Source organism: Gordionus sp. m RMFG-2023, chromosome 1, assembly GCF_954871325.1.
Source record: "Gordionus sp. m RMFG-2023 chromosome 1, tfGorSpeb1-WG-v2, whole genome shotgun sequence".
NCBI classification, from domain to species: Eukaryota; Metazoa; Nematomorpha; class Gordioida; order Chordodea; family Parachordodidae; genus Gordionus; species Gordionus sp. m RMFG-2023.
The window spans coordinates 52,130,456-52,142,065 of record NC_088775.1 but is presented as its reverse complement, the minus strand read 5'-3'; positions in this window follow the sequence as shown (position 1 = coordinate 52,142,065).

Below are 11,610 nucleotides of genomic sequence, written 5' to 3'. Positions count from 1 at the left end.
TTAAGAATGGGATGAAAATGGATATTTTATAATATTCTTCAGTTGAGCCAATATTTATTTTCATCTCAATAATGGCCTAGGTGCTAGACGGTTTAATTAGTATTATATCATAAAATTTAGCCTTCGATTCAACGTCTACATTCATTCTTATTGTATCTACCTGTTCATGTATATTTTCCGCCAAATCAATAACCTGAACCAAATCTAAATTTGGTTTTTAAATTTCTACAAAGTAGTGAGCTATAGGAAAATAATTTATTGATGCAACTAGCAGCAATGATAAACTCTGATTGAACAATTGAATTTAATAATGATATCGCTGTTAACGACACATTACTTTTTTTTCATGCTCAACCTTATTTATAAATTATCGTTTGATTTCAATCTCTTTGACTAAATATTTTTCCATTTTATTAATATTTTTGAATAATATGTTGGAAAATTGATATTCAAATATTTGTAAAATTTTGATTGGTGAAGTGGAGGGGGGGGGGTCTGGGGGGTAGGGGTAAAATTTTTATTAGCTTAAAATGTTATTTATGAAAATAGTCAAATTTGCTATGGGGGGGGGGAATTTCCCCCTTTCCCCCCATTGGTTACGCGCCTGATCGATTAATACCCATATCAAAAAAAAATATTTTTTACAACCCCCCACCCCCACCCCCTTAGACTGCCCACTTTGGGGTAGAGATTGACCTCCAGTTGAATAAATTTTTTGATTAGCTATCGATTGATACCCATATCAAAAAAATTATTTTTTACACCCCCCCCACCCCTATCCCCCTAGACCGCCCATTATGGGGCAGAGATTGAACTCCAGTTGAATAGATCTTTTGATTAGCTATCGATTGATACCCATATCAAAAAAAAAATTATACACCCCCACCCTTCCCCCCCCCACCCTTTCTCCAGACCGCCCATTAGGGGGCAGAGATTGACCTCCAGTTGAATAGATCTTTTGATTAGCTATCGATTGATACCCATATCAAAAAAAATATTTTTTACACCCCCCCCACCTCCATTCGACCGCCCATTATGGGGCAGAGATTGAACTCCAGTTGAATAGATCTTTTGATTAGCTATCGATTGATACCCATATCAAAAAAAATTATACACCCCCACCCCCCCCCCACCCTTTCCCCAAACCGCCCATTAGGGGGCAGAGATTGACCTCCAGTTGAATAGATATTTTGATTAGCTATCGATTGATACCCATATCAAAAAAAATTATTTTTTACACCCCCCCCCACCCGACCGCCCATTATGGGGCAGAGATTCACCTCCAGTTGAATAGATCTTTTGATTAGCTATCGATTGATACCCATATCAAAAAAAAATTTTTTACACCCCCCACCCCCACCCGACCTTCCATTATGGGGCAGAGATTGAACTCCAGTTGAATAGATCTTTTGATTAGCTATCGATTGATACCCATATCAAAAAAATTATTTTTTACAACCCCCCACCCACCCCCATCCGACCGCCCTTTATGGGGCAGAGATTGACTTCCAGTTGAATAGATCTTTTGATTAGCTATCGATTGATACCCTATACTAGACATGTCTTATATCATAAGGCCAAAAAAACAACATTGAAAATTAAAAAACGCAACGAAACTCGTGGAAAACGCTTTTAAAATAAGATTCCTCTTTATCACGATTAAAACGTGATAATACCGTATAGTTCTTTATCCTTTAAAAAATTGAAATTTAAAAGAGATCCCTTTAAATCCCGTGAAGATCCCGGATAGTCATGATCCCTTTAAAAATTACGACATATATATTACCATTTCGATGCAAGTTACGCATCTTATTTATAAATAATAAATTTCATTACCATAAATTGCCAATGGAAGCACTCTATAGCAGCAGTTTTCATCTCCTATGCAAGACCTAGGTGAATACCTGTAGTTCGGGACGAAAACTTTCAAACCATTTGTTAGAAATTTTATCTACTTTCCTTAATTATTTACTATCTCTTTCACAAGAGGGATGCTTGTAGTACATGTTAATTAATGCTAACTCATTGTTAGCGGTTGATACATACGGGGAGATTTTTAATCTCATTAATGAGTCTTCTATTTTATTACAACATATTGTGATTTTAATATAGCCCAAATCCTATAAGATTCATCATGTTCATTGAGGCAACACTTATGAACCCATGTATCATAGGTCTTGCAGATACATGCATTAGAATAGAAAGCTATTTTACCTTCTTTGCTAAGCAATTTACTATTTAAAATATAAGTTTATTGTTTATATTTCTTTTATTATATTTATATTTAAATAAAAAGGCACTAAGGTTAGCACTCTTCTATAACTTACCCATACTTTATATTTTAAAGTTTAACAATTAAAAAAAATTTAAATTTGTGCTTTTAATAGGTATAGATTATACTAATGTATAAAGGTCCTAGGTACCCAGCCCCTCTAAGTGATGTTTGTTATACGCTTTCATATGATATATTATATACAATTCCATTAGTAATATTGGGATTTTTCATAATACATAATATTTATTTTATTATTAAATCATAGGATATTATAAAAATTGAAATTGATAATAGATTAGATTTTTTAAAATAAATATAGACCTGTGCGCCGCCGAGTAACGCCTTGGATTTATTATTATAATATACATATTTTTCTTTATAAATTTAATATAAATTTTATGGAAATTTTTTGTATTCTAATTTAATTATTTTTTCGCAATTAACACATCATTGCACCACACCGCGGTCATTTTAAAAACGTTACTTAAAATCTTTCGATATTTTTGACTGAATCGTTTAGTAGCTTATGATGAAAGATCTTAAATATGATTTTGACCTCGACTTTAACCTATGGTTTCTTGATGATGGCAAGCTTTGCGGTAATTCACATCAGATAAACAAAGCCCTTAGCCACTTCGAAACAGAATGCACTAAAATCGGTTTACAATTAAACAAAACCAAAACGGAAATATGCTCCCTCAATTCCGAGATACCCTTTGATTTATTTAAAGATTACACTTTTATCGAAAAAGAAGATATCCAACTCTTGGGCTCCCCATTACTTAAAAGTAATATATCGGAAAAAATTATCGATAAAACATTTTCTGAAATGCAAAACCTGGAAAGATTCATCAACCAAATTCAATCGCACCAACTTTTTTACTTATTAAAAAAAGTGTAAATTAAAGACATACAACTATCATAATCCAACGATAAATATGGCGGGCATGAATGGTTCGAAGCACTTCCAAGCCAAACCTTAGATAATCTCTTAACCAATGACCAACTGAGAGTTACTATAGGATTTAGACTTGGATGCTCGCTTACAAAGACACATACTTGCCGCCAATGCAACTTACCCGTCAACCTAACGCCGACACGTCCCAAACTGTACCCGCAGCCAAGGTCGCAATCTCCGGCATAAAGCACAATTAATGAAATCATCCATAACGTTTTTAATAAGGCTAAAATACCCAACATCCTCGAACCAACCAACCTTTCATTTCATTACAGGGCGGCCTCAGACCCGACGGTTTAACCTGTACTCCCTCAACTGGAAATCCCTTATTTGGGACTCCTTTCCTTCTTCAATTAATTCAAACCCTCTTACTTGCGGGGAAAATAAAAAAATTAATAAATATTCAAAAATTATTTAACTTTATATTTCAGCCAATAGTCATATCAACTAATGGCAATTTTTCCCAGTCTACATATTTTTTTAAAATAATATTATCGCGAAAATTTTTTAATGTCAAACGAAAATCGCGAATCCATATTTCTTAAACAAAAACTTCAACTAGAAATTTTTAAACACAATTATATTATACTTGTTTTTTAGGTACATATTCATCATTAAATTAAGCTCTTTTTAGAGCCTTATACTTATATATATATTTATTTTTATTCTCTAATTTTATATATTTTTATATACTGTTTTGATATTATAGTGTTTTAAATAAATTATATGTATGCAAAATTAATTTTGATTTTTGTCAGTATTTCAAAATTTATAAGGATTTTATTTATAGTGATCATTTATCATAAGGATAAATATTTTCCTGTTAAATATTTATGTAATTACGCTATTGCGCTATATCTTTACAATGAGATGAACCAATTTCTAGAATGTAAAATAGATGTTTATTGTAAATTAGATTATAAACAAAAACTAAAGAATAAACAATTATTTAATTGTGCTACGTAAAACGATATCATAAATACGGAACAATAATATTATGTTTTATTTTCCCCTTTATCTTTCTTTATGCTTTATCCTTTTAAAAAAATTAAAGATTGGAGCTGCCTAGGCTTTCCATTTTAGCCAAAAAAATATTATTTGTTTCAGTTACAAGCTCACCTAGGGAGCATGTATTTTCTGTAGATAGGCTAACCTTAAACTTAAAAGATCGAATCATATTGTTATTATAAAAATTAAATTTATTCCAAAAATATTTGTTCCATATGAATTATTTAATTTAGTGTTCTTGAAATTTTATAAAAATTAAGTAATAAAAATTCAAAATGATAATTTTTCTATTGGAGCATAAGTCTATATAGAATGATAACATTGACATATATGAATAAATATAAATAATTTGAAGGGTTTTTTTTACTCAGAATTTAGTTTGTACGAATTGGCGGCGAAGTATATAAAGTGTACAAAATTACCGCATATTTTGTATACTACAGCATATTTTGTATACTTCGCGTTAATCCGTGCTAACTGTGTGCCCTGCATTCACAGTTAATAGTGGAAGAGCGTGATGAGTATATAAGTTACTTAGGAATGGAATAGGTTTCTTGCATAAGCTTAATTTTTAGAAAAAGCTATTTTACCTATATTACATAAAAGTTAAAGCTCTTTTAAAATGTAAATAGACTAGTAATCAAAAAATTATAATATGATATATAGTGATAATTATTTTGTCACCGAGGTGGCCTAATGGGTTATGATGTATGCTTATAAACAGAAGGACACAGAGGACCCAGGTTCAATCCTGGTAAGGAGCATAAAAATTTTCATGTTTTTCTTCGATGACTGATGTGTAAAGACATATGGTAAGTTGAATTTCGGAGCTTAGAGATGTCACCCCGATCACCGACAGGCCTGGACAGTTGGGTGCTAAGGATACTTGTCCAATAAACAAAATGAAGCAAACAAATGAAAATATGAAAGCTAGGGCGTTCCCTCCAAGCGAGCGCAGGGTGTAGACCTCCATCCTGTGAAAATTAAAATAAAGGTCAAAGCAAAGAAGGCAAGAATAGCAAGTTTGAATATTGGTACACTTAAAGGTAAAACGGAGAATTGGCATCAATATTGAACAAGAGAAAAGTTGACATAGCATGAATACAAGAGACGAAATGGAAAGGTCAGAAGACTTTAATGATTGGAGATGGGTATAAATTATGGAATTCTTAGTAATAGGAACAGTGTCGGTATCATCCTCAATCAAGATCTAACCTCCTCAGTAGTAAAAGTCAACAGGATCTCTGATAGACTAATGAAGATAAAATTCTGCATTCAATACTACACATCCTTTCAGTATATGCTCCTCAAACGGGTTTCAAGGAAGAAGAGAAAGATGACTTTAAAGCTATCCTTGATGAAGCTGTAATGGAGATCCCTAAGGATGACCTAGTCATAAATGCACATGTGGGAAAAGCAAGAGATAGCTACAAAAGGCATCATGGTGGTTTTGGATATGGAGAAAAAAAATGATGAAGGAGAGCATATACTGAAATTTGCGCAAGCCTCCGACCTTGCCTTAACAACACTTACTATAGGAAAAAAGACAGTCATTTAATAACATATGAAAGCAAGAAAAACACAGATAGATTACATGCTAATCTCTCGTGGAAGATTAAAAGATGTATTAGAGCAAAGTCAACCCAGGAGAAGATATAGCCGCGCAATACAAGCTAGTAGTCGTGGATTTACACATCACAAATAAATCCACACAAAACAAGATAAAACTGAAACCATGCATCAAATGGGGTAAATTAAAAACAAAGATAGATGCCTTTGCAATCAATGCAAACATTGAAACAATAGATTTCTCTCAAGTCAGTGAAAAAATGTGGACAGACCTTTCATCTAGATTAATAGACACTGCCAAATTACACTAGGCTTGACAAGGGGAGGTAACAAATCATACAAAGAACTATGGTGGTGGAATGAAGAGGTACAAACCACTATACAGGAGAAAAAAGCCCTTTATAAAATATGGTACAAATTCAAAAACCCAGATGACAAGACAAGATAAAAATCCAAGAGAATGGCTACAAAGGCGGTGGCTAAAGCCAAATCTATGGCCTCAGTTTGGCCTGGAAAATCAACAACTGATGGTATCCATGCAATTAGGCAAATGAGTGAAAAATACAGGGAACAGAACAAAAAGCTACACATGGTCTTTCTCGATCTAGAAAAGGCCTTCGAATAAATCCCAAGAAAACTTATCTGGTGGGCGCTACGCCACAAAAAGGTTCCCGAAAAATATATAAGAATAATACAGGATATGTATATGGGCCATACAACAATGGTCCGTAGCACAATAGGTACTTCAGCAGGTTTCACAATAGCAGAAGGAGTTCATTAAGGGTCGGCTCTCAGCCCACTTCTCTTCATTACAGTAATAAATGTATTAGCACAGTCTATACCTCAAACAGTCCCGTGGAGTTTTATATTTGCAGATGATATTGTGATACTTGCCGAATCCAATGGTGAAATGAAAGAAAGATTAGTAATCAGACGAGATAAGTCTACAAACTATGGAGATGAGAATGCTGAGGATGATTGCTGGGGTAACAAGAAAGGATAAAGTGCGCAGTACAAGAATACTAAGTAATTTAAAGGTAGTGCCCATTAAGACTAAGTTAAGGGTAAACAGACTTAAGTGGTATGGGCACACAATGAGAAGGCCTATGAGCTACATAGGAAATAAGGTTGAGAGTTTGGAAGTGATGGGCAAACGTAAAAGAGGAAGACCAAAACTTCAATGGGGCCATAAAGTTAGAGCCAATAAAAAGAAGTATAAATTAGATAGAGATTGTATGAATAACATAAAGTGGAGAGAGATGTTGAAGGAGCTTACCACCAGAAAAGGCGAAAGCTAAAGAGTAAAAAAATAAAATATAGTGATAATTATTTTATAATTTTACGGTGATAAAAATTATTAAGAGCTAAATGATAAAAATATTATCGAATAAGAGTTCAAAATTATGTAATAGATATCAAATAGTGATGCTAAAGAGCAGATTTCAGCCGATTTGTAAAAAACGGCTAACCCAATATTTTAACCAGAAAAATATAATAAAAGCCTCGAAATAAATGCTCCAGTGCCATCTATGAAATATATCTTCAGACTTGTGTAATGTATTTCTAATATTGAGTTAGCTATTTAAAATCAGTGGCCTAGATAATTTGAATAGCCCCCTGAAGCAAAAAAAAATTTTTCAATGGAATCTTAACCCCTTGAACTAAAAAATAAATTTTTTTGATTACTCCCTGAAAGATTTCTTTCATAATTCTATTAAGTAAAATATAGATTTAATTTTATTATATAAAAATTAATAAGCCTATCTATATTTATTAAATGAATACTATTTTAAATATTAGATTAAATTAATACATATAAATTATATTTTCGTTATTTAAGGTAGCAATCAAGTTTTGTGTTAAAAATAGAATATCAATATCACTCACTAAATATTAATTTAGCATTAACAGTTGAAGCTTAATTGACTATTGTTATTTAAATTATTTTATAACCCTAATTAAATAAATATAATCATTTATTAATTGAAAACTAAAAAATTTAATATTGTAATTAGCAGAGTTCAAAATGACTAATCAACTGTATATTTATTTTTAAATTTTATTATCATAGCTATTCCAAAAAATATTTTTAAGGTCCAAATAAGTATAATAAAAAGTAAGTAAGTAGACATATAGTTTATAATCCTCTATTATATACAGTTGTTTATAAAATATTAGATAAAATGCCACTTTTATAGACGTATTTGACAGTTATAATATATTACAGCTAATATTATAATGAATTTTACAAATAAATGCTTTTGATAATAAATATAGTAACAATTTGCTTTCAAGTATTTAACACCATCTATTTAGTTATAAATAATTTTGAAAATTAAACATTTTATTAATCATCCTACAATAGATGTAATAAATTTGATATCTTTTCTTTTCTTTTTAGTTAGGAAAGCTATTTTTTTTCTTTTTTAAAAAACAGTTTTGAGTTAAAATTTTAATATGAATATATTTTTGATATTTTTACAAACTACTATTATTTTAAGATATAATATACCAACTAGAGGTGGTGCTACAATATATAAAATCTTAATTGTTTCATTATATCATTCTGGTTCTTATTTTATAGTTCCAAAATGTTTCATTTCTAATATGGCATACTTACCGTGTAAATAACTCAAAACTTGTGTTTTTATTTTAACAATTTATCCAACATAATAAATTCTGATACTAGTTTACATCGTGAGTGTGGCTATTACTGCAAATTAACCAGCATCTAATATTTGTGTTGCTATGTAATTTAAGATTATTACTACAATGGTTGAGAGCATATGATTGTCTATATTTGATATATAATAATGGTCAATTGTGTAGTCGTTTATATATTATATATCATTTAAAATGGATGATAATTTTTTAGAAATTTAATATCTCACAATAATTTTCTCGATTGATTATCTAGCTACCATCATGTCATCTAAAAGGACGCTCTAACCACTTAATAGTTTTATGATTTGGATTGGTCGTTTATACTCTCTTCCTATAGAATTGTTGATTTGGTTTAGGCCTATAAATATTTCATTATTAGTCCATTCTATAAATGTGTAAAATGGTAACAGAGAGTTATATTAGTTTGATAATATTTTGTCAATGTAAGTTGCTAAGAATTATAATATTGCATTATGTTGGTTTTAAAAACTAATATCAAATGAGGCATATGTATGAATTAATAATTTTTATCACTTGTAATTCTTTAGCCGCAAATTTTTTTTATATCAGCAATCAAAAATATTTTATGCTGTAATAAATAGATTTTGTATTAAAAAATTTTATTTTTAGAAATGTCTTATATTGTTTTAATTATTTATATGCCAGTTTATTTTGTATGCATAATATTATAAATGAGAAAATTAAAATTCAGAATAATTGTTCAGAGTTAACAAATATAAAAAAAGTATCATATATTAATATAAAACCCGGCTGAAGGCCAGGCAAAAGCGGGCAGAAGGCCGGGAAATTGAGGGGCATGGGGGGCGAAGCTCCCTATAAAATATTTTTAGTTGAGCCCCCTTAGATTGTAGAACGCCTTTATTTAACAGCAAAAAATGGTGTCATATAAAGTTATTTTATTTTTTCATTCAACACACTTGTTTTTTCTTTAAGAAATAAATATTAAAAATTGTTTATTTTTTTAAAAATGAAAAGGTAATTTTAAAATTATTTTATATGATGCTTTTATTATTTAATAGGAATTAAGATATAATTTAGAACTAAAAGATTTTTATACTTAAAACAATTTATGAGCAATTATGAGAAAAATACCTTTTCAAATTTTTATATATCGCGTTCTAAGCCTCATCATGATCCAATAATGTAAAACAATAGCATAGTGTTGCAAAAGAGGAGGCCGGATTTTCAAATCTAGCTCAACAAGCTTAAGAGAAAAGAGAACCTTTAAACAAGGATGCAATAGTAAACCAGCTAGTTAATTTTTATTAAATATAAAATAAAAATAGCATTCAAATTCTCTTCATTTCAAAATATTTCAAAAAATATCTTAGGGACTTAAATTAAGCTACCAAATAAGAAACATTTTTTCTTTGTTTTATATAACAAAAATCATAGCAACCAAAACTTCAGCCTACACTGGATATTCTCTTCAAAATCTTCCAAAAATTTTTTTAGAAACCCAATTAAACAAAACAGATAGTTATTATATATTTAGAATGTTTATATAAAATTTAAAAATATATAGGAACCAAATACAATCTAATAGGGCTTCCAGAAAACAATATGATCAAGATTTCAAAAACTGAATAAAAAGCGATTTCTATTTATAATTTATATTGTATTCTATTATATCAAATTTAATTTCTGTATATATATTTACAATTATAATATATTATTGTATTCTATACAAATTTTCTTTCTATATATATATTTTCAATATATTTCTGAAATATAGAATAAAAAATATAAAATACACTTGTGTACATGACAATATTATATTTTGTTCTTATATAAATAACAAACATATATTTTTGACAAAATAAACAATAAAAATGATTATAAATGTTAAATTATTTTGTTTAAGATATATTCATAGCAGGGGCGTCGCTAGCCTTTACAATCTAAGGGGGTTTAACTAAAAAAAAATTTTGGGGACTTCGCACCCCAAATCTTCGAATTTGCGGGCTTGTCCTGCCTTCGGCAGGGTTTTATATTATTATATTATACTATTTTTAAAATTTGTTAACTCTGAACAATTATTCTGAATTTTAATTTTCTCAATTATTATATTATGCATACAAAATAAACTGCCATATAAATAATTAAAACAATACAAGACATTTCTAAAATTAAAATTTTTTAATATAAAATCTATTTATTATAGTATAAAATATTTTCGATTGCTGATATAAAAAAAATTTGCGTCTAAAGAATTACAAGTGATAAAAATTATTAATTAATTCATACATATGCCTCATTTGATAATAGATTTTAAAAATCACGTAATGCAGTAATATAATTCTTGGCAACTTACATTGACAAAAGGTTATCAAACTAATATAATTCTCTGTTACCATTTTAGACAATGTTTTATAGAATGGACTAATAAATAAAAATTTATAGGCCTAAACCAAATCAAGAATTTTTGAAGTATAAACGACCAATCCAAATAATAAAACTATATGATGGTTAGAGCTTCCTTTTAGATGACATGATGGAAGCTAGATAAGTAATCGCGAAAATTATTGTGAGATATTAAATTTCTATAAGATTATATTCCATTTTAAATGATATATAAACGACTACACAGTTGACCATTATTGTTCATCTAAAATATGCAGGCGCGTACGTAGGAATTTGGTCTGGGGGGGGGGATAATAAAATTTTTTAGAAATATTATTGTTAATTAAAAATACTAAGCATAAATTTATTATGACTAATAACTTTTCTAATACACAATTTTAAATTAATGTAAATTACAAAAAAATTATATATATAAACCGGCATTGAAAAACTATAAAATAAATGTGAATTATAAAATATAAAGTAAATATAACCACGATATGAATCACTTAAATGACCCAAAATTGAAATTTGAATTTTTTGAGCCTTTAAAATTTATATATAAAGTATATGTTGGAAATATAAATTAATACAAAAAATGTTTCTTAGGAATAATTGTATTTTGTATGTTTTGAGCTAATTTTTCAATTATCTATCTTTGCTTGGCGTTAAATGCCTATGAATTCTAAAGATCCAAATCATTCAATCTATTTTCAGAAGTTGTATTTCATAGTATGTTTTTCAATGACTTGCAGGCCCGACCCCCGAGCCG